The 23,715-nt window shown below is 47.0% G+C and overlaps 1 long non-coding RNA gene across 1 annotated transcript; it reads right to left on the minus strand.

Annotated features, from left to right (window-relative positions):
* Positions 1–10,714: 10,714 nt before the first annotated feature.
* On the minus strand, positions 10,715–21,475 carry LOC309614453. The gene is made up of 2 exons (XR_014236178.1): positions 19,621–21,475; positions 10,715–16,129 (listed from the first exon to the last, which is right to left on the minus strand). It is a non-coding gene; the product is annotated as an uncharacterized lncRNA (long non-coding RNA).
* Between the last annotated feature and the right edge of the window lie 2,240 nt (positions 21,476–23,715).

The raw sequence follows: 23,715 nt of genomic DNA on the forward strand, positions 1-23,715 counted from the left end.
AAAGAATAATTCAGAGACATTTAGTTAGTTAGTTGCTTGCTGTTTAGTTCTCACATGAGGAAGACTCACATTTGTAGAGGGCTTCAAGGAACAAAGGCAAAAATGGAATTTGTAAGAGAGAGGAAAGAAAACAAACTGCAGGCAGACTGGGAACAGTGAATCTTGTTTATGAGAAAGAATTTTGCAAGAAACAGTTAATCTTGTTTTTGCAGGGGCAGTGAGACATGGATTATCTGGCATCTAGTGAAGAGGTTTTTTTTTTTTTCTTTTTTCCTTTTTCTTTTCTTTTCTTTTTTTTTTTTGGCTGTGCCACACAGCATATGGGATCTTAGTTCCCCGACTAGGGATCGAACCCGTGCCCCCTGCAGTGGAAGCATGGAGTCTTAACCACTGGACCTCCAGGGAAGTCCCGAGGTCGGTTTGAAATTGTCATTGAATTGTCAACTAGAGGAAGCAAAGAGCCATTTAGGCTGCTCGTGGATTTTCTGAAAACCTGGAGAGTATGACTGTGGAGCACCTGTGACAGGCTGTCTCTGACCTCGAGCATGTTTCCATCAGCACCTCCGTCCTGTATGGCGGGGCGGCCACCATCCTCCCACAGTCACCGGGGAGGAACACTCAGGTCCCATCTCCTCAAGCCATGCTGACACATATATCCAAACACGCGTGTCCTGTACCAGAACCTCACTCGACTATGCATTCTCAATAGGTGTGATACTTCCCCATGGGGGCAAGAATTGAGTCTTGTGGGGGCTGGAAAAATATAACTCTTTTAAAACTTTGTGATAAAATATACATGGCACAAATTTACCATCTTAACCATTTTTAAGCATACAGTTCAGTGGCATTAAGTACATCACATTATTGCCCTACCATCACCACCATCTCCAGAACCCTCTTTATTTGGTAAAACTGAAACTGAATTCCCTGGTGGTCCAGTGGTTAGAACTCCGCACTTCCACTGCAAGGGGCACGGATTCGATCCCTGGTTGGGGAACAAAGATCCAGCAAGCTGCATGGCACAGCCAAAAAAAAAAACAAACCCTGGAACTCTATACCCATTAAACAATAACTCCCCATTTGCTCTCCCTCCAGCTCCTGGCAACTACCCTTCTACTTCCTGTCTCTATGAATCTGACAGCTCTAGGTACATCATATAAGTGGAATCATACAGCATTTTTTTTTTGTGACTGGTTTATTTCACTTAGCATAATGTCCTCGAGGTTCATCCATGTTGTAGCCTGTGTCTTAATTCCCTTCCTCTTTAAGGTGGAGTAATATTCCATTGTAGGTCTAGACCACATTTTGTTTATCCATTCATCTGTCGATGGATGCTTAAACATTTTAACTCTTTTTATGTATAAAGCACAGCTATACCTACAGCACATAAACTCATTAGTATACACAGTATCCCTGTGGTATTAAAATTTCACGGGGGTGGGCACTTAGGAAAAATGCCCCAAAAGGCTCCTTAGGGAATAATAATGACTATTGACATTTGGACCAGATAATTCTCTGATGTGGATGACTGTCCTATGCATTGTAGGATGTTTAGCAGCGTCCCTGGCCTCTACCCATTAGATGCCAGTAGCACCCCCCTGCCCACAATTATCACAGCCAAAAACATCTCCAGACATTGCCACGTGTCCCCTAGGGTACAAGACTGTCCTGGTTGAGGATCCCTGCTCCGGGCTTTCGCCGTGGGGCAGGTTGCCCTGTCCGAGAGCATGTACACACTTACGTTCTCAGAGTGCTGCCACGTGGCTCTCCGAGTGGCCATCCTCTGGCCAGCAGAGCCGAGCATCGCTGTTGGGGAGAAAGCTTTGCAGAGGAGCCTGGCCAAGGCGTACGGTGGCCCCAAGGCTGGAGGGCAGAAGCCTCACCAAGTTGGGCACAAAAAGCCAGGACTTCTTGGCACAGAGTCCCTGTGGCCTCTAGGTCACCTTTCCCAGCTGTGTGCCCAGGGCCGGCCAGGGCCCTCTTCCTGTTCCTGGGTGTCAGGCTCCAGAGGGCGCCTTGAATGGACAAAGCTCAGGTGTTTCCTTCTAACAATACCTCGCCACTCCTCCCCAGCCACTTTCTCACCCTTTCTGAGCACACCCGCCCTTCCACACCCCCGGGTCTTTGTAAATATACATTCATTCCTTTAACGGACAAGTATTTATTAAGCACCTCTTAGGTGCCAAGTACGGTGCTCGGCTCTGAGATATGATTGTGAATAAGACCGGCCAGCTCCCCACCCCAGCCCCACCCAAGAGATTTCAGAAGCCTGTGGGCGCTCGGACGGCTGCACCCCATCCAACTTGGGCAGTCAGGGGAGGAATTCTAGAGAAGGGACGTTGAACCTGACATCTCTGGTGTGAGTCTGCTTCCACACCCTCTGAATAACGGCGACAATTATAACGACAATGGTGTCACCCTTGGTTGACTACTTACCATCTGTTGCCACTTCTTTTTCCACCTTCCAGTGGGTCCCTGCTCGCTGGAGGAGAAGCCAGGGTCCTTGGCGACTTCTAAATTCGTACATCATCTGCCACTGACCTCCAGTTTCTCCTAACTCATCTTCTAGCACTTTCTTTTCAGCCACTCTGATCTTTCAAAAAATCACTTGCTGATCTTTCGAACACGTGAAGCATGCTTCTGCTGCAGCGTCTCTGCACGTACGTTTCAGGTCCCCTGCGACACGCCCCTTTCCTCGCCTCCATCAGGTGAGGTGCTCAATTGTCACCTTCTTGTCATTCTATCCACCATCATAATCCTTCTTGCCAATTCCTGTCTGGGAGCACTGCTTTATTTTTCCTCCTTCCTGCTCAACCCTCTCTATCATATCCCATGTTTTATGTATTTATGTATGTATCTTGTCTGTTCGTCTGTCTCTCCCTGTAGAAATTAGATTCCAGAAGAGCCGGGATTTATGGATCACGTTCCCTGATGTATCCCAGCGTTTGCCACAAAGCCTGGCACATAGTAAGTGCTCAGGAAATGTGTCTAATCAATGAATTGCATGTCCTCCTCACAAAAGCCCTAGGAGTTCAATCAATACTTCTTAAAATTTAACATGCACACAAATCACTTGGAGATCTTGTGAAAACACAGATTCTGGATCGGTGGGTCTGGGCTGGGGTCCAAGGTCCTGCATTTCTAAAGACTCCCAGGCAATGCTCTGCTGCTGGTCCTCTGCCACATTTTGAGCATCAAGGACTCAGCTATGATGACCGGCATCTATGCTACAGATGAGTAAAACCAGCTCAGAGAGGTTAATTACATCGCTAAAGGCACCCAGCTTTGAGAGGTGGGCTGGGTTTGAAGTCTGACTCCCAGATGTTAATGGATCACCCTATCATACTGCAGACCCCAAGGTGGAAAAGTGTCCCCCAGGTGCTTGCAAAACTGAACTTTCCCTGAACACGCCACGTGAGAATATTGTGGGTACCAACTCAGGACCAGCACAGTGAGGCCTGTCACGTGGTGTGACCCTCAGCTTGAACTGGGATACTTTGCTCTCTCTCCAGGCTCTCTGTAAGCTCTCTCTTGTGCTGGGATTTGGGGTGTGTGCGTGTGTGGGTGTGTGTGTGTTGGGAACCTTCCAGAGAACTTTCTTGGCTTATTGATCATGAAAGGAGCTCTCTCCAGGCCTAACCTTGCACTTGGTTGAGTGTAAGCTGGTAAACTTGATAAGCAACTTGGGGAGGAGGGGGGAATTTGCAGCATCATCTCCTCAGAAGGTCAAGGGCCTTGATCTTCTCCCTTTTACTGGTTCCCAGAACTCCATCAGAAACCCCGGAGAGGAAGGCAAAGGTGGCCTCTAGTGCAGAGCCTTCTGATTCTTTCGTACTGTCTAAACTCAATATCGTAGAGACTTTTCAATGAGACGCTCTCACATTCCTGCTCAGCTCTTACCGCCGGCTGATTCCCGAGGCTGCTGTTCCCAAATCTAACCAGCTTCTCCCACGATCAAAGCACAGTCTCTCTCGCTCGGTCAGATCTGTACCACAGCCCGCCTCCCGCCCCGCACCCACCCCAGCCGCCGAACTCCTGGGCCATCACTGCTTTTCCATTCCGTCCAATATCGACGCCAGCTGAGCTCTCCCCCTAGACCCAAGAACAGGATTCTAGTTCTGGTTTCTCTCACAAGCAGGCCCGTGGTTAAAGGCAGGTGAAGTCTGGAAGATTTGAGAGGTCATAAACTCAATGCCTAGCAGAGCTAGGCAGGTAATGTAAATAGCAAAGGTGGGTTAGGTGGGAGGGTGGTCCTGGGAGAGCTTGGGTCAAGCTTCTAAAAAGGCAGCGGAGGCCACAGCTCCACATGAGGGGAAGCCCTGTGTGGCCAGATCTAAACTTCTGTGTGAACACATATTTACATGAGCTCTCCTGATGGTTAAGGTTTGCAGGGGTCAAGTCAGCAGGTGTGACACCCACGTTCAACCCACGAGGTCCACCAGTTTGCAATCTTGGCTTAGAAAGCTGAGGATATGAAAGCTAAGAGAGATCTGTGTCAGTCAGGGTCTGAGGAAGAAATGGGGACATAATTAAAGAGGGTCCTTTGAAGGGAGGTTTCTATTTATTATACAAAGCTGGGCAGGGTGGAGGGAAGCCGGAAGGCATAGTGCCCCTGACATAGGGGTTCTCTTGTCACCCCAAGGCCTGGAGACATGAGGGGAAGAGAAGGGACGGGAACCTGGATGGAGAGCCGTGTGCAGAGGCCACTTCGCAGGGCCATGACCTTGGGTAGGGGGAGGCAGAGTAGAGCTCCTGACCTCACTCTCACGTCTCCCTCCCATCCTGCTAAACCTCCCTGTTGGCCAAATCCAACCAGATCCCACCCAGCTGTGGGAGCCCATTGGCAGAGTCCATGCAGGTGGGCCTCTTGGGCAGAGAGTAGTGTGGACCAAGGTGACGTCAGCTTAAGACCCCATGCCATGGTCACACCTGGCAATCACCATAGCCAAGGCCATGCCCTTTGACCAAAGGAATAGAGGCTTCTGTGTCAATGTTACCTCTCAGCGTTTCTGTATTATTTAGGCTTGTGTTGCCAGCCTATACTTGATCTTCAGATGCGGCCCCTTCTGTGTCTTCCCGTCTGCCACCTTGGATCATTTTGACCTGGATTCTGGTTTTTAAGGTGATACAGAAATAGAAATGAGCTTTGATGTCCAACATCCTGAGTTCAAATGTTGGCTCTGCTGCTTACCAGCTGTGTGATGTTAAGTGAATCAGCCAGTTTCTCTGAGCCTCAATTTGACTTCTGTAATGATGATAAGGGAAGATAAGGATCCCTTCCTTACTGGTCGTTAAAGACTTAGAGATGATGGTCAGATGGTACTAGTACAGTGCCTGCAACTTCACAGGAACTCAGTAAATTTAGATGCTATTATTTTTAACATTACTATTACTCCTCTTTATTTGCTCCAATTTATATCTTGGTTAATATCATCTCTCTATGACCTATACTTCCACCTGGCCCCTCCCCAGTGCTCAGGTTGCCTTTCCTTCCAATTCACCCTGGGCTCCTTTCTCCCTGGAATGCCCTCCCAACTAGAGGGCATGGTTCCCAGCTGCAATCTCCAGTCCCACTTCTAGGACAAAATTTTCTTTCTTGCAATTACTCACTTTGTCAGATTACTGACATCAATTATCCCACTTGCAGAAATCTCCCTGATTTTGACCCAAGGAAAGAATCTGAAATCCAGCAAGAGTATAGTACATGAAGATGTTCATTTCTGTGTTATTCATCATTCTGAAAAATTAGAAACAATCGCAATGTACAGGAATATGGGATACAGGATGAGGGCATATCTTTATGACAGATTATTTAGCCTTTAGAGGTAATATTCATGAAGAGTTTGTAATAACACAGAAAATGAATACAATATAATGAAGTGAAAAAGCATCATTTGAAATTGGAGTTGTATAAGAGGGAGCTGCATGTGTGCCCATTATATGCAAGTAAAGTCACCTATATTCTCTTAAAAAGGGGTCTTTCTGTTTTGCAAATAAGTTCATATGTATCTTATCTTTTTTAGATTCTACATATAAGCAATATCGTATATTTGTCTTTCTCTGTCTGACTTACTTCACTTAGTATGATAATCTCTAGGTCCATCCATGTTGCTGCAAATGGCATTATTTCATCCTTTTTTATGGCTGAGTAATATTCCATTGTATAAATACACCACACCTTCTTTATCAATTCATCTGTCAATGGACATTTAGTTTGCTTCCGTGTCTTGGCTATTGTAAATAGTGCTGCCATCAGCATTGGGGTGCATGTATCAGAAAGAGACTCACAGACATAGAAAACAAACTTTTGGTTACCAAGGGAAAGGGGGGGAGGGATAAACTAGGGGGTTGAGATTAACATATACACACTACTTTATATAAAATAACCAACAAGGACCTACTGTATAGCACAGGGAACTATACTCAATATTCTGTAATAACCTGAAAAGAATATGAAAAAGAGTATATATATACATATACACACACATATAGATAACTGAATCACTGTGTTGTATACCTGAAACTAACGCAATACTCTAAATCAACTATACTTCAATCAATAAATAAATAAAAAGGAAAGAGGAAAAAATTATTTAAAGAGTGCAGGCAATTCCTCTAATTTAATGACAATTTGCCATTAACTGAGTGTGGAGTGGGAGGTGAAACCCTGGGGGGGACAGCTTCCGGTCCCAGTTCTCCTGAGAGCATCTCCCCCTGAATTAGCATCACACTCTGGCAGCTCAAGATATGTAATTTCCAGGCAACATGCATTTTAAAAGCAAGCCAGCTACTCCCTGTGTAGAGAAAACCATTTGGGAGCAATTTAGCAGGTTTCATGGGCATTTTTGCAGTTTCTCTCCAGAGGCATTTTTCTTGATAACCTGACCCCTGTGCACAGGATGACTCCACTGTAGAAATGAAAACAAAAGCCAATATATACCAAAAAAATTTAAGCAAGTACACCAAAATACTATCAGTGGTTGACTATGAAGGAGAAGTGTGGGTGATTTTTTTTCTACCTCCTTCTTTCATTCATTGACAAATATTTACTGAGCATCTACTGAGTGCCAGACGCTATTCTATGCACTGAAAAAAAAAGCAGTGCATAAAAAATTGCAAAAATCCCTGATGGGTAGAGACAGACAACGAACACCTAAGTTAAGTAAAATATAGAGCAGGTTGGGGCTTGGCGCGTGCTTGGGAGAACCAAATAGAGCCAGACAGGGGGACAGGAAGTGCTAGGTTTGGGGTGCGGGGTTTGAATTCAGGTAGGGTGATGAGAAGCCTCACTCAGAAGGTGACAGCTGATGGGGAGGAGAGGAGGGAGTGAGGATATTTGGGGAAAGAAGTTTCCACGTAGAAGGAGCAGCAAGTGCTCACGTGTGTGAAAACCTGCCAGGGGCCAGTGGGACTGGAGCAGAGAGCATCAGAGCTCATTTCTTGGACCTTTGCACTTGCAGTTACCTCTGTGTGCAATGCCTTCTCCAATTGCCCTCCTCTGGCTTTCTCCTTCTCAGTCTTGAATTTCAGAAATCAAGTGGCTTGCTGCACTTCCTATGTTCTCTCTAATGAGAGTATAGAACTTGTACCATGGAAATAAAAGTCCTTTATTATCTTTAAAGGAAGCGAAAAAGAGAGAGGGAGGGAGAGAGGGAGGGAAGACATCTCTTTTCTGGTCCACAGACGGCTGATGGTTTTCTCCTCCTGATCAGTTCTGCATCTGCACAGTGGACCACTTGCCGCGAGACTTGAACATCCCTTCGAGTCGGCCTTTCCCTGGGTTATCACATGGTCAGTGTGGGAGGTGCCTCCGGTCTCAGGACTGCAGGCTGCACCCCTTCCTTCTCTCAGCCCCCGCCACCTGCTGCCCGTTGACAGGAGGAGCAGCAGAGACGAATGTGAGCACCTCACACCCTCCAAGGGCACCTGGGGGTGATGCCAGCCCTGGGAAGAAATCGCCAATAAAGATCCAAGGTGCTGATAAAGAAGTGTTAATCCATTAACTTCACCCGAAGGGAAGAAAAATTTTTTTCAATTACTGGTAGCAGAAAACAAAATAGTGGGAAATCACAAATGACAATCTTTTTCAGGCAGCCCTGGGGCCGCTTCCAGCTGACCCTGTGCATTAACCTGGCAGGGAAATTTTTTACTCTGCTGCTCCCTCCCGTGTCCTTAATAGCATAAAATAAAAAGATTTTAGACAAGATTTCATTCTGTGAATCAATTGGCAAACCACATGAGGCTTCCTGGGGCATTCTGGCCTCAAACTAATGGAAATTATTATTTTTTAAATGAGAATATCGATACTGAATTGGATCCCATAGCAGAAAGCATATACAAAGGATTTCATTTCAACTGGAAATCTCCGGCTTCTTCTGTGCTTTGCTTAACCCAGTACCTGCCAGTGTCTCAAGAAAAGGATGGGAAACAAAATTCAAAATCCTTGTCATCGCTGCACAGCCAGAAAGTCCTGGCCTCTCACTAGTTTTCCACATTGGCCTCTGTTCTGTTCCTTAAACCGAACTAGGGCAACCCTTGGTCCTTTGCACTTGCAGTTACCTCTGTGTGCAATGCTTTCTCCAATTGCCCTCCTCTGGCTTTCTCCTTCTCAGTCTTGAATTTCAAAAATCTTCAACATCAAAAATCACCTACTCAGGGAAGCTGGACTTAACCACAACCTTCTCCCATTATTCACCCTCTCAGGTCCTTCATGACCTGTCACCAACCATAATTACATTAAAATTTGTTAAATGTTTCTGCTACTTCTGCAGAGACGGGGCACATATATGTACAGCCATCCCTCAGTATCCTGGGTGGGGTGGGTGGGGGAGTGTGGATTAGGTTCCAGGACCCGCTGTGGATACCAAAATCCCCAGATGCTCAAGACCCATAGTGAGCCCTCCATATCCACGGTTTCGCATCCGCGGATTCAACCAACCTTGGATCCGGTATTAAGTTTGCTATCGGCGGTTGGTTGAATCTGCGAATGTGGAACCGTAGATACGGAGGGCTGACTGTATTAGTTAATTTCAGTCTCCACTTTAGTGGTGGCCAGTTGTTCTAATCAAGAATTTATTCTCCACAGGTGATCCCCTATCAAGGAATCAGAGAGACCACACTCCAGAGGCAATGACTTTGATGTTTGGTCAATACCACAGACTTTGCTAATTGACACCATGAATGTTAGACATAAGTGGTCATTGGTGAAAGTCGTGGCTGATGATTAGCAAAGTGGATGTTAGAATGTGTTCTCTTCAGTGACTTCAGTGTTACTCAAGGTAAGCGGATTGGAGAAAATATTTTACAGTAGCTCCCTGAGCTTGTATGAACAGGGTTTAATAATCCAGAGCTGTGCTGATACAATAGCTACAAGCCACATTGTGACTATTTCAATTTCATTGTGAACTAACCAAAGTTTAAACAAAATTGAAAATTCAGTTCAGTTCAGTTACACCAGCTGAATTTCAAGTGCTCAACAGCCATGTGGCTGGGGACTAGTGTATTGGACACCACAGAAAAGAAGATTCCTTTGTTGCAGAGAGTACTATTGGACAGAGTTGATCTAGGGGGTGGCACCCTTTACCATCCTAAGTCTGATCCATGAATGGCTTTGGTTCTGACCCCCATGGATGTTAGACAAATCCTGCTGCTGGACTATTGTTGCCTTTGCTCCCATGAGCCTTTTGTGCAAAGCATTTTCTGAGCCTCAAAAAGGACAAGGATCCGGCAGTCCATTAAGCTTCCAGACTGGCTTGTATGACTATTTTCTGCTGCCTGTTAATAAACAATAATTTGTGTAAACTGGCTGTGGTCTGAGATTTACTTTTATCAAAACCTGGATGCCAGTTGCCAGCTGCTCCATTTATTCTTGTATTCATTCAGTAAAGATTTACTGAACATCTACTGTGTGCCAGACACCTGTATGACACCTGTATGGGTGTTGGAGACATAGCAGAGAACCATACAGTTAAGTCCTTGCTCTCATGCAGATTACATTTTTGGTACTGCAGGGGTGGAATAGACAACAAGGAAACCTACAAATGAATATCCTCTTGTCAGCTGGCGATAAGCATCTTGAAGACAGTCAGGCAGCCTGATGACATAGGAGCTGGCTTGGCAGGGCACGGGTGGAGAGAGTATTTGGTGGAGCGCATAGGACACTATAGCAACATCGCTGTCCTTGATGCTGGATTTCCTCCACTTAAAGGCTCTCTGCTGTCCCCTGGACTCCCAGGCCCCCAGACATCCACTCTGGAAGGAAAGTGGAAGTTCCTTTCCCCTGAACTCTACCACTAACTTGCTGTTACCTTAACAAGGTCACTGGCCCTCCTTGGGTCTCCCTGAGTTTCCCCATCTGTAAATTGAAGGCATTAGACCTGCTGATTTTCATACTGTGAGCTGGGACCCATTGAATGAGTCACATGATCAAGTTGGGGGTTGTGACCATCATTTAAGAAAAGGAAATAGAAAACAGCAGAGGGTGACTAGCAGAGCATGAAGAAGGGTGAGTATAGTTTCCTGTAACTTTCGTGTGCCCATGTGCTGGAGCAGGTACTGGGTCACCATGTAAATTTTAGCTCCTGTCGTGGGCTGCAGTCAAAAGAATTGGAAAGTTCTGCACTAGATCACCTCTCCTGGCCTTCTGATTCTAGCAGACTACGAATCCAGCGTTCTTAACCCAGGGGACCAGACAATTTAACAACATGCTCACGAGCAGAGTGGAAATTGAATCGGCGAGTGTGCTCTGAGCAGACATCGCCTACACTTTTATTACTCCCAATACGTAAAAATCACATTAAGGCTACGTTTAAAAACCAGTAATATTGCAGGAGGCTTGGTATTTCCTGGGGATCTGTTCCTGCACTTCCACCCACCACGGTCTGAAACTCTGAAATCCCTCTCTTGGGGGTACAGCCTCTCAGCCTCCCTTCCTCCCATGCTTTCTCTCCAGATGAGTTCTTTCCATTGTCCTAATTAATTCATTCACTCACTCACACACTCATTCATTCGGCCATTGAACACCTGTTTCTTGAGTGCTGCTATGGGCCACACACCGTTTTAGGTGCCGGGGATTCAGGTGGTGAACAAAACGATGAGATCCCATTCTCATGGGGTTTATGGTTGGGTTTGGTGGTGGGTGTGGCCGGTGGAGGGTGAGACAGACAATAAACAGGACAGCAAATCAATGACGACTTTCAGGAGCTATGATAGAAATCAACAAGATGGTGGGGGCAAGGGTGACAGGAGGGGACGGGAGGCCACTTCTGACAGGGTGACCAGGGAAGACCTCCTTAGGGAGCTGATATATGACTTGAGACTTGAATGACCAGAAGGAGTCAGCGGAGAGGGACAGTGCAACAGAGAGAGGGGACACAGAGTGCAAAGGCCCTGAAGCGACCCCCCACTCCTCCCACCTGGCTCCCTGACTTCCCAGTAGCTTTGTACTGACTTCATCTGCCTTTCTGCCTAGACTAGACCCATGGTGAGTCATTTTAAAGATGGAACTCAATGGCCCTGATCCCTCTCCATCCCATGGCCTTTGGGACTCTTAATATATGTTATCTTGTTAATCCTCTCAACGAGCCTGGGAGGCAGCTATTATTTATCCCCATTTTCCAGTTGTAGAAACTGAGGCTCAGAGAAGACATTTGATTTGCCCAAGATCATACGGTTTATATAGTGGTGGAACTGGGGTTGAAGCCAATTCAGTCTGATTTAGAAGCACACAAAATAGGTTTCAGCTGGAACCTAGTTGCTAGTTGACAAATCCTTAGTCTCCTCTTATTGAACCCCTGTGGCTGTTGGGTTTATCTCCTTTGCCTGTTCTGATCAATTCCTCGTGGTTGCTGGAAGCTCACTGTTGACAAGAAATGGGAAGCTGCCCCTGAGTGTAACATTCATTCACTCAAGAAAGATTTGTTAGGCCCCTACTGTGTGCCAGACCCTGTTTTAAGCATTGAGTGTTCCCTGGCAAACAAAACAGTCCTCGTGGAGCTGGCATTCCAACGAAAAGACATAAACAATAAATTAAATTAATAGGGAAATCAGAATCTATGTTAGAAGGTAAGAAATGCAGCAAGCATGGAAAGGGGAATGCTTGCAGTTGTAAATAAAATAGTTAAACCCGATTCTTCCCATGGCCAGCTCCTCCTCAGCCTTTGAATCCCAGATCAAGGATCACCTCCTCCAGAAAGGCTTCCTTGACTGCCTAACATTGTCTGCTGCCTTCCCCCACCATCTGCCTTCCCCCAGTTTTATTTTCTTGCCCTTATCTGACACAGTCTATGTATTTGTTTATCATGTGTGCTTACCCTCGTTAAAATGGAGACCCAGTGCCTAACCTGTACCTGGCACGCGTCATGTGTGCTCAGTAAAAATATGCGGAAGGAAGGGAAGAGCTCTCAGACGATGAGGAAACAGAGGCTCAGAGAGGTGTTGTGATTTGTCTGGTCATACAGCCAATAGGCAGAGGAGCCAACTCAGCTGTGAACTTCAAGCTCTCTCAGTGACTTGAGGACAGAGGCACTAAGGCACTCAGCCTGGCCTGGCGCACACAGGGTCTCCAAAGTGCATGCTTGGACTCAGCCTAGACCTCGGGAGCCCAGCAGATCCCAGCGTGGGGCTCAGGCTGGTGATTCAGCTGCCTGTAATCCCACTTCCCTGCATCCAGAGAAATGGTTAAGCCCATTTGAGAAGGGCTTAATGGTCCTTGCTAATCAGCAAACCAAGGAGTCAGCCCTCCTGGCCTCAGCACTAGCAGGAGGCCCAGCCAAGAGCACAGGGAACCGAGGCGTCTCTGCAGACAGACCGGCTGGAGGGCCTGGAACATCACAGGTTGCTGGGCTCTACCCCAGAGCTTAGAGTTCACTGGGGCCCAAGAACTCACCTTTCCAACAGGGGCCCGGCTGATGCTAAAGCTGCCGTCTCAGGACCTGACTTGGAGCAACAATGGACTGGAGGATGGATGAATTGAGGCAGGGCCTGGTCCAGAGCGCAGGGGACAGAACCGGGCAGGCTCAGACAAGGCCCGGCCCGGATGCCTCGGCCATATTTGCTGGGTCCCTCCTCGGCCAGCACTTTCTTGTTTCTTTACCATGAACAGTACCAACTGCCCTCCAGGGCTGGGAACCACTCCCTCTGGGGCCCCTTGGGTTCCTGCTGATTCAAGGGAGTTTGAGACACATAAGGCTGCTGAGACTGTCTCGTGGAGGACAAGCATCCTTGGTGGCCCAGCAGAGCCTCGTTCCTCCACTGAGGTGCAGCTTCTAGCAGGCCCCTAGCCTGGAATTGTCTTTGCAGCTGGGCCCTTTCGCAGATGGTCGCCATCCTTGGAAGAAGAAGAGAGGTGGGTCATGGGAGACAGGATTACATATGGTGGTTAAGTCGATCCTTAAGCCTAAAAGATAGAGTCCAAAGAATCCCAGTGTTCTCACTTCCTGGTTGTGTGACCTTAGGAAGGTTACTTTATCTCTATGAGCCTCAGTTTCCTCATCTGTAAAGAAGGACAATAAGAGCTATTTTTCTCTGTTAATCATCCTGTTATAGAGCATCTACTCTGGGGCAGGCAGGGTGCTGGGCACACGGCACTGAGCAAGACAGACAAATATAGCTGCCCTTGAAATCCCACTTTCTAGTGGGAGAGAGGGGAATTTTTAAAAAGAATTAAAGTAAATTATATTACGATGTAAGGAGGAGATAAATGCTATGAATGTGGGAAACACTAAAGGACAAACAGCCCATTTTCTTCAAGAGAAAAAAACAAGCACACAAAAAAAGAAGGGGGAACCTATAGATTAAAAGATTTAAGGGGCAGATTAGCCATTCACAATATCTGTACTTTTTTGAATACTCCTTTGAACAAATAAACTGTAAAACTAATTTAGACTATCAGGAATATTTGAACACTGGATTTTTGGTGACACTACGGAATTATTCGTAATTTTTGAAGTCATGTTAATGGTCTCGAGGTGATATTTTTAAAAATTCTCATTTTGGTGATATTTACAAAATGTTTACGGGTTTTAATGACATGATGCCTGTGGTTTGCTTCAAAATCACCCAGTGGGGTAGGTGAGGTGGGCCATCAATGAAGGCAGATGGACCAGGAGTTGGGGCTCAGAGGTGGGTATGTGGGGTCGATCTTACTGCTCTCTCTACTTTGCTTGGGTTTATAAGAAAATGTTTACAGAGAAAGAAAAGTCCCGCTCTGGATAAAGCTGAGATCTGTCCGCTCCCCTGACCATGGTCGTCTCTTGCTGGGCATCTGCAGCAGCCTTCTGGCTCGTCTCCTCCTGTCTCCCCAAAGCTCAAAGGAAATAATGTAAAAAGCACGTCATCGCTGTGCAGAAGACCCCCAGAGACATCCCGCTGCTCTTAGAATGAAGACGGGCCTCCCCTCTGCGGCCCCGCGGGGATCCCCTAGTCTGGCTGCTGCCGGCTCTCTTCTCTCCGCCGGGCCTCCAGCCCACTGCCCCTTCCCGGCCCGGTCTCCAAAGGTGCCAGGCGTGTTCCTGGCGGAAGCACTCATCTCGCTGCTCCTTCTTCGCCAGCTGACCGCTTGTGGACATTCAGCTCGAATGTCCCATCCTCGGAGAGGCCGTCCCCGGACATCGCCCTGGGTGTTCCCCTCCCCCTCCCGCACTGCTCTGGATATGAAGGGACCCTGGGTACCGTCTGTCTTCCCAGACCTTGGCCTCCATTCCCCACACTGTGCACAACACAGCCTGGCACACAGTAGGCGCTTAAAACGCGATTGTTGAGTGGATGCCTACATCCACCCCAACGCCGCCACTCAGTGACTACAGGTGGTATGGAGAGCTTGTTAGTGGAAAAAACTTCTGATATGACCTTAGGTGAAAATCCAGGCCACAGAATCATGCCTCTGGGGTGATTACACCTGTGTTGGAAAACTAACAAAACAAAACAAAAAACGTAAACAACTTTGCTCGAGAAAAAGACAGAAGAAAGTGCTCACTATTTAAATTTTAGCTGCCGCTGGAGGTGGGACTATGGATAGTTTAGATCTCTTTGTTCTTTTTTGTTTTCGCCGCATTTTCTTTAAGGCACGCCTATTTCCTTTATCAGGAAAAAGCTGTTAGTGGAGAGGCAGCAAAGGACCTCTTGCGCCCTCTGCTGCTCGTCATTGGATACTGCCGTGCAGCTCGCAGGTTCTGCCTGAAGTGGCGCATTTGGGGGTGCCCCACCGAAGTTCGGAAGCAGGTAGAAGTGGATGAGAAGAGGGATCGTGACAGACTCGGCCATCCCCTGGGAATCTCTCCAAATTCCCTGGTGCCCTCACCGTCTGTGGAAGGTCCCCAGGACTCCACCCCCCACCTCTCATCCCTCCTTCAACCTGAATGAGCCCCTTCCTCCAAGCTCCTCCACCTCCCATCCCCTGATGAGTCTAATGGCGGGAGGCACAGGAGGGTAGCAGGATCCGGCTTTCTGGGCTGAAATCTTGACCTGACCTTTCATTCCTGTGTGTCACTGGACATATTAATTAACTGCTCTGGACCTCAGTCTCATCCATACAATGGGACAGTGATAAATCAGGGTTTCTTGGCCTCAGCACTACTGACATTCTGGGCCAGATAATTCTCTCTTGCGGGCGCTGTCCTGTGCGCTGTAGGAAGTTTAGCAGCATCCGTGGCCTCTACTCACCAGATGCCAGCGGCACCCCACCCCCTAGTCACAGCAACCCAAAGGGGTTCCAGATAGTAACAAGTGTCCCCTGGGGCCACAGTTTCCCCTGGTTGAGAACCACTGCACTCTTGGTTTCTATTATTACACCCAACACCTTGCTACAGTTCTCTGCTGTTAGAAGGGGCTCAGAAAATACCAACATGAGTTACTAAAGAATAACTTGGGGATTATCTGCTCTAATAAGAAAAAGAGGGAAGAAAGCATCTAAGACTCCCTCCTCCCTGCCTGCATCCCCACCCCAGCTGGCTGCTGCATGCATGCAAGGTGAGCTCACATTCCTGGTCCCCCAGAGACGTCCCCTGCCCCTGCCTGAGCCGGCCCCAGGCTGCAGAGGTGGGCTGGGCCTCCCAGACCCCCTTCGTGCCGGGCCTGTTGTGCTTGGCGCCATCCGCAGGCCTCCACAGCAAGGAGAACGTATTCAATTAACCTAGAAAAACAATAGCAGAAAGGGTCAGAGTTATTGTGAAAAAGGAAAAGTGGTGAAAAGATTCTGGCGAACAGGTCCCCGGTGGGCGTGGGTGGATAAGAGAGGCCAAACAGCTTGACTAAACTGGGAGAGCCCTCAGAGGTGCGGGGGCATTGGTGTCCCCCTCCAGGGGACAGGGACAGCTAGGAAAACAAAGACTTGCTCCATATCCTGGCCTGTGGGCCTCCCATCTTCGAGTGTGGAGGCAAGAAAAATACAGTGGGATCCAAGTCACCCTGGGTTCCTCCCAGGCTGGAGAAGAGAAAGCCACGAGATGGGCTCAGAGAGTGCTCGCAGGGTTGGGGGTCCGGCTAGGGGTCGGGGGAGTGGGATTCTTACCTCTGCAGTTCCTGGGGCGAGATCTTTCTATTCTCAAAGCCTGGAACCAGAGATTCGAATAGAGGAGTGTTCTCACTGGAGCAGCCTCCTGCTGTGGGTGGAGGGGTGCGGGGACCCTGGCCCCGGGGGAGAGTGGCCTCGGATGTTAACAATTAACAATGACTCTCAGGTCCTGAGTGCAGATTAAAGGGCCCGGCGCTGTGCCAAGTGCTTTACAAAATGATCCCATTAAATCCTCAAAACCCCTTGGTGTGATTGCCTCTAGTCATCCATTTATTCATTCAGCAAATATTGGTTGAGCACCTACTATGTGCATATTTGTTCAGGACCTACTGTGTGCTGGGTTCTATGCTTGGAAGAGATACAACAGTGAGAAGAAAACAGATGTGGGGACGCAGAGCACCTGTTGGTCTCTCACACTGCTGGTGGGAATGCAAAATGGTGCAGCCACTCTGGGAAAAGTCGGATAGTCTCTTATAGTTAAACATACTCTTAACCATACGGCCTAGCAATCCCACTCCTGGGAGTTTCACCTGAGAAACGAAAACCTATGTTCTTGCAAAAACCTGTACATGAACATTTGGAACAGCTTATTCATAATCACCCAAAACTGGAAACAACCCGAATGTCCCTCACCTGGGGAGTGGATAAATAAACTGGCATATCCTGAACTTTGGCCAGTCTGCAGCCTTCTGCTGTAGACTAAGAAATAGCTGAGACCAAAAGCAACTCATAATAGGGTGCTCTGAGCTTGTTAGAAATGCAGTTCTTGGGCTCTGCCAAGGAAGCATCTGGCATGTGCCTCACTCACTTCACATAAGGCTTGTATCTTCACATGTGCTTTTGGCTGCAAGTAACCTATCATCTAGAAGAGGTGTGAACTGTATTTTATAGAAAGTGTGTCACATAACAAGTAGTCCTGAATTAGATGGTCCCAAGTTCAGTTAATTCAGCCTCAATTATGTCAGACAGGAGGATGGGGGCCTCTGCACTCCCCCTGGGCTTTTCCTTGTGGTCACAAGATGGTGGCCACAAATCCAGACATTCTATGTTCAAACGTAGGACAGATGAAGAGAAGTTTCTCAAGGGTCTCTCTCTTATCACACAGGAAAAATCTCTCCCAGAAGCCTCCGTGAGACATGCATTTACATATCATTGGCCAGAACCAGGGCATCTGCCCTCCTATAAACCAATGGCTGGCAAAAGGGAATGATTTAGATCAATAACAATTGTCCCCCTGGGACTGGGGATAGAGCATCTCTCCCTTCAGCACACTGCCATCTGCTCTGTGCTGGAACAAAGGGGACGTTCGCTCAGCCAGGAAGAAGGGAGAACGACAGTCTGTCTGCTGCAGGTCCCAGCATCAGCTTTTACATGTGATCTTTAAATAACGTTATACCCAAGTCACAGAGAAGTACTGCCAGAACTGATCACAGAAGAGATCATAGAAAATCATCAAACTTGGGTCCCACTATCAGACCACGTGAATTACTGTTTTAAAATAAATCCCACCCTCTCTGTCTCTGCCCACTCCCGTTAGGTTGCTGTGTGTGTGCACGCACGTTAGAGGCTTGAGTTTTAAAATCTAACCTTGTAAAAGTGACTTCAATTTTGGTAACTCCATTTTGGACTTTTTTCCTTTTCTTTCTCTTCTTTCTTTCCAATTTTTCACTATAGAGAGAACTAGTTCAGGCTTCTTTTGATCTCTGAGAGTCCCTGCTTGATCCTCTCAACAGCCCTGCAAGGTGGGATTTACTGTCCCCATTGCACAGATGAGAACACTGAGGTCCGGGGGTAGGAAGAGCTCCCGTGCGCATCTCCAGCTTTGCCTGCTCTCCTCCCCACCACATACAGAGAATGGACTCTCACCCTGATTTCCATTAGGAAAGCGCTCAGGAAATGAGCCCTCATGTTCCATTGACAAGGCTGGTAGACTGGACCAAGATGGAGCCAAGAATTGCCCTTGTCACTTATAGGAGACCCCCAAGATGTTTTCCCACACCACGCCTGGTGGTCCAGTGGTTAAAGGGGGCGCGGGTTCAATTCCTGGTCGGGGAGCTATGATCCCACGTGCTGCGCAGTGTGGCCAAAAAATAAAATAAAATAAAATTTAGAAAAAAGTAAAATAAAATGGAAAAGCCAAGGGTGTGTGCATATGTGTATGTGTACACATATATTAAAAAAAAAAAATTACAGCCTCCAAGGACTGTGGCTACAAAAACACTTCTTTAGTAGATGTCTGGCGCACCCTCGTGTGTCTCTATGGGGTAATAACATTGCAGGGTTTTCAAACAATACATCTTTAAAAATAGTAACAACAATAATAATGGCTGCTGTGCCGAGCAATGTATTAAGAAATTTAAACCCACCGTCTCAGTTTTGACATAAAGTTCTTCGTTGGAATAAGTTTTTTTGGAGTAAGTTTTATATGACTATGGTAAAAGGAAAAACTTCACACCATACACAAATGTAGACAGTGAAAAGTTATCTGCCTCTCACCCCCATCCTCCATGATGTGAAAAGTGCCCCCTAATGTCGGGCAGGGCACAACCTGCCCAGACTTGCACTGTGGCCCTGATATGGGTCTGTGTGCAAATGTATCTGTGGGATAAATTCTTAGACATAGAATTGCATGTGTATGCAGTTCTTTCCAGAGGCAATATGCACCATTTTGAATCAGCACTGGCACGAGGTGCAGTGATAGACATTTTTCCTATTATTTCCTTCAAGTGATAAGCTATTACTGAGCACCTACTGGATGCAAGGCATTGTGTTAAGTCCCATGAAAGATTCCAGGGTGACTCGGACTCACTGAGCGACATGGGCATAATCTGAAGGGTCTCCAGGGAGCAGAGAGGCTGTTGCCTACTCCTGCCTTGATGGCCTTGGTCAACTCCCTGGGGATTTCAAAGCCTGTGCCCTGCGGATCCAGAAGCTCATTTCTGAAATGTGATCCAATAAGCAACCTCACAGAGCAGCCAGTGAAACCTGATGGGAAAGCACATGGGGTCAAGACCCAGCTCTGACATTCCAGTGTGTGACATCAGGCAAGTTTCATGTCCTTACTGACATTTGAATTTTCTTACCAATAAAATATGGATAATAATACTTACCTTGGGTGAGGGAGGTGTCAGGGAAACCGAAGTCCTTCAGAAATATTTGTTGAATGAATGGACTGATGAGAATCTTGATGTGAGTTTCGCTAAGGAGACATTTAAGACTAGGTATGTCTCAGATTAAATGCTTAATCATTTCTCCTCCTGGAAGACAATTGCTCCTGTTTCTGTATCAGTCAGGTCTCTTGACTGCAAGGGAAAGAAAAAATAACGTGAACGGGCTTAAAAGAACAAAAAGAAATTTACCGACTCACATATCTAAAAAGTTCATGGATGGGTCTGACTTCGGACATGAGATGCTCAAAAGATGTCATTAGGAATCTATTTCTCTCATCCCCACTCTGCCAAATTCTGTCTTGGCCTCATCCTCAACCAGGCTCTCCTTGCTGGTAGCGTGAAGGCAGAAACAGCTCTAGGCTTACCTCCTATTCCCTCAGAAATCCAGTTTAAAAAGAAAAGAAAAAAGTCTCTCTTACAGGATTTAAAAATGATTCCCAGTTTGCAGTATTGTTGGCTCTGATTGGCTTAAGCTTTGGTCACGTCCCCATTTTTCAACCAATCACTGTAGCCAGGAAGGTAGGGGATGGCATGCTCTCATTGGCCAGGCAGGAGATGGGGTGGTCCCCAAGGAGATAATCGTCAAGAGCCGTCTACTGAGGGTGAGTAGAAGCGGACAGTGTCCAAACAACAGATGTCTGCTTCTGCTGCACCATCCTTCACGGAAAATCTACTGGACTCTCTGCCTTCTTTGAGTGATACTGTCAAAAAGGGACAAGAGAATTAAAAGAAAATGTAGTTCTTTTCTGTATTGGAGTTGAGGCAGGCTGGAGAAAGCCGCCAAAGCTTCAAGGCAGAGAGTGAGAAGTGGAACCTTAATATCCAGGCAAGTGTTGAAGGGGTAAATGAATGCAACGGGGTGTGAGAACGGGGTGTGAGAACGGGTCTCTTTCTGCTTCCAGTTTGGTGGAAGCCACAAAAGCCAAGAGTAACCCCATGGGCAGCAAGTGCCCTCCCCTCCATCTTTGCAGGAATTGCAGAGGAGGTGGTCAAGATTGGTTGCCAGACCCTTAGCTCAGTCCCTACCCTGAGGAGGATGGAGAAGCTGACAGACAGAGAGGACTGGTTTTGGGGAGACACTGCTTTGGAGAAACTGCTTGGAGAAAATGCTGCATCATGTCCTTGCTGCCAGCACCCCAGCCCTGTGGTGGAAAAGAGGATGTACCAGCTCTTCACCTACAGCCAAGTCGGAGAGATGCGGGGGAACTACCTGGAGAGTCTGCTCCTGTCTCCTGGACAAGCCAGTGCCAGACCCAGGCCTAGAACAGTCTACAAGTTTCAGATTGTGGCTGCTCAGCCTCCAAGGATGAGGGATTACTGCCACCTGCAACAGGAAGTGGCTCCAGGGTGGGTCAAAGGTGTGAATTTCTTCCAGGGGACTGGTTCTGAGCCCCACAGAAGCAGCTGGCATGGGATCGCTTGGGATTCTCAGTGGCAGGCCCACCTGGGTGAAGGATGAAGGATCCAAGGGGAGGTGACGGACCACGGGATGCCAAGGATCTGCGTCTGAGGAAGTGCATTCAGAGGTTCCCAGTGGGGGGATGGCCGAGAACCCACGCACGCACCCCAGTAAGAGAAGGAGTTAGCTGCAAATGCCCACTGAGTCCAGAAAGCATGATGCCGCGTCCTAACAGCGCCAGCCAAGTAAGGCCTTTCCTGCCTCTTATCTCTTTGGAGTCCGGTCAGGGGGGATGGGGAGGTGAAGAAAGAGTGGGGGAGGGGAGAGATGTAATGTGAATGAAATTGGGAATTTTGACATGACTCGACCTTTTTTAGTAAATTTATTTATTTATTTATTTTGTCTGAGTTGGGTCTTTGTTGCTGCGTGCAGGCTTTCTCTAGTTGCGGCGAGCGGCGGCTACTCTTTGTTGCGATGCTCAGGCTTCTCATTGTAGTGGCTTCTCTTGTTGTGGAGCACGGGCTCTAGGCTCACGGGCTTCAGTAGTCCTGGCACGCGGGCTCAGTAGTTATGGCTCGCGGACTCTAGAGTGCAGGCTCAGTAGTTGTGTCGCACAGGCTTAGTTACTCTGCGGCATGTGAGATCTTCCCGGACCAGGGCTTGAAACCATGTCCCCTGCATTGGCAGGCGGATTCTTAACCACTGCGCCACCAGGGAAACCCTGGACATTTTAATTACTGAATTTAGACTGTTGTTATACTTAGAAATGACTAAAAGACATTTCATTGTTCTCATCATATTGTTATTTATCATTATCTAAGAGTGAGCAGAAAAGCTATGGGATCTGCCCAGGTAAAGAACCCTCCCACTAACGGTGTTTAAGTGCGCGGTGGGAGGGGAAGTAGAGTTGATTGTTGCACCTGCTGACTTCCCCGCTTTCAATGTACCTGAACGTGTCCGCCCCACAAGCAAGTTCAAAGAGACAGTGGTGGCAGGCGGGATCATTGTATGGAATGAGGCTTCAGATCAGGTGTGAGAAAGGGTGACCCCGGAAGCCTGGAAATCTCAGGTGCTACCATGGGGGTCACATTGTAAATGTCCTCAAAAAATGAACCCACGGTGGCATTAGAGAAGTTAGTATGGCTATTGGTGCTTTAAATGCCATTCAGATCTGAAGATATTGGTAAAGGACAAAGAAGTGTTGATTTGGAGCAAAAATTTTGTATCTCCTGCCAAGAGCTACCTGATCTGGTTCCAACTGTCAAGGATATAGTGAGAACTTATTTTGTGCCCAGTGTTGTGCCAGAAGCATTTCAGGGGGAAGGCAGTGAAAGCTGGCGTCCAAACGCAGTGTCACTGCCAAATTCTCCCACCTCGTGAGTTGACATCTGATTGAGAGATGACCTCAGAACGAGCTTTTTGGATTGTATCTCAGTAACCACCGACCCTGCCTGTCAAACCCAGAGATTTAGGATGGCATAGGACCCCAAATCTGGAAGAACTTAGCAACTTCACAGTGCCAGATCCAGGGGGAAAATATGCACACAGAGAAACCAGAAAAGCATAGAATGATGGGGAGAAAGAAAGAAAATGAAAACACTCTGTTTCCACTGGCAGAAATCAGTCTTTGCCAGGAAAACTGGAATGTTGACTTGGTACGCACATAATTCAATTTTCTACGTGTTCAGAAGTAAAGAAAAAGCGAGACATTGGGAGAAATTGCTGATAAAATTTTTAACATTGGCAAAGGCAATATGTAATGTACATGAACTCAGCCCCATGTCAAATGGCTGATAATCTAAAAAGGTACATGCCACCACATTGACATACAGTATGATCTCAGTGATGTGAAAATACCTATCAAGATGTCTATCTCCATTTTTAACTAGCTTGAGCTCTCATCATAGGCAAAAATTCGATGAACATATGCCAAAATATTGTTAGTAACTGGCAGGGCATGGGCAGTTTTTATTTTTGATCTTTAGACGTTTCAGTGTTTTGCGATTTTTCTAACGTAAAAAAATTTTTTTAATGATTTTTTTTAACCTAACTAGTCCTTTCATTATTGAAACAAGACACATGTACCTGAACTCACATGAATATACATAAAGCATAAAAGGTTGAAAACAGGGAGATACTCTCCTCTCCCAACACTCCCAAGCCCCACTTCCTTGAGATAAGGACTGTTAAATTTTTGTGTTTCTTTTTTTTTTTCTTTTACGTTGTTACCATGAAATATTTATACCAGGAATGAAAACCTGGGTGGGGTGTGTAGCCAACTGCGGGTTCAAAGCCGCATCTAAAGAGAATGGCCGCTTCTCTGTGCCACCTGGTGGCTGGACTTCAGAATGCAGGCCCATTGTGGCCAGATCTCTTTGAAGAAAAGGCAGAAATATGGAGTTATATGTAAAACAACCCAAATTTCAAAAGTTGGCACTATCTCAAAAAATTTAAAAGCAATGTCTGGGCCAAATAGAGTACATGTGAGAACCAATTTTTAGAGCATTGAGGGCTCTGTTTTAAGAAATAAACATAGGGTGCTTTTCTTAAATTATTACCACTAAACAACGTCTAGTGATGAGAGAGATGAGGAATTTTGTTCATCGGCATTCCCTCCACTGCACCTTCTTCCTTTC

This window comes from Balaenoptera borealis (assembly GCF_965194805.1).
Source record: "Balaenoptera borealis genome assembly, chromosome: 16".
NCBI lineage: Eukaryota > Metazoa > Chordata > Mammalia > Artiodactyla > Balaenopteridae > Balaenoptera > Balaenoptera borealis.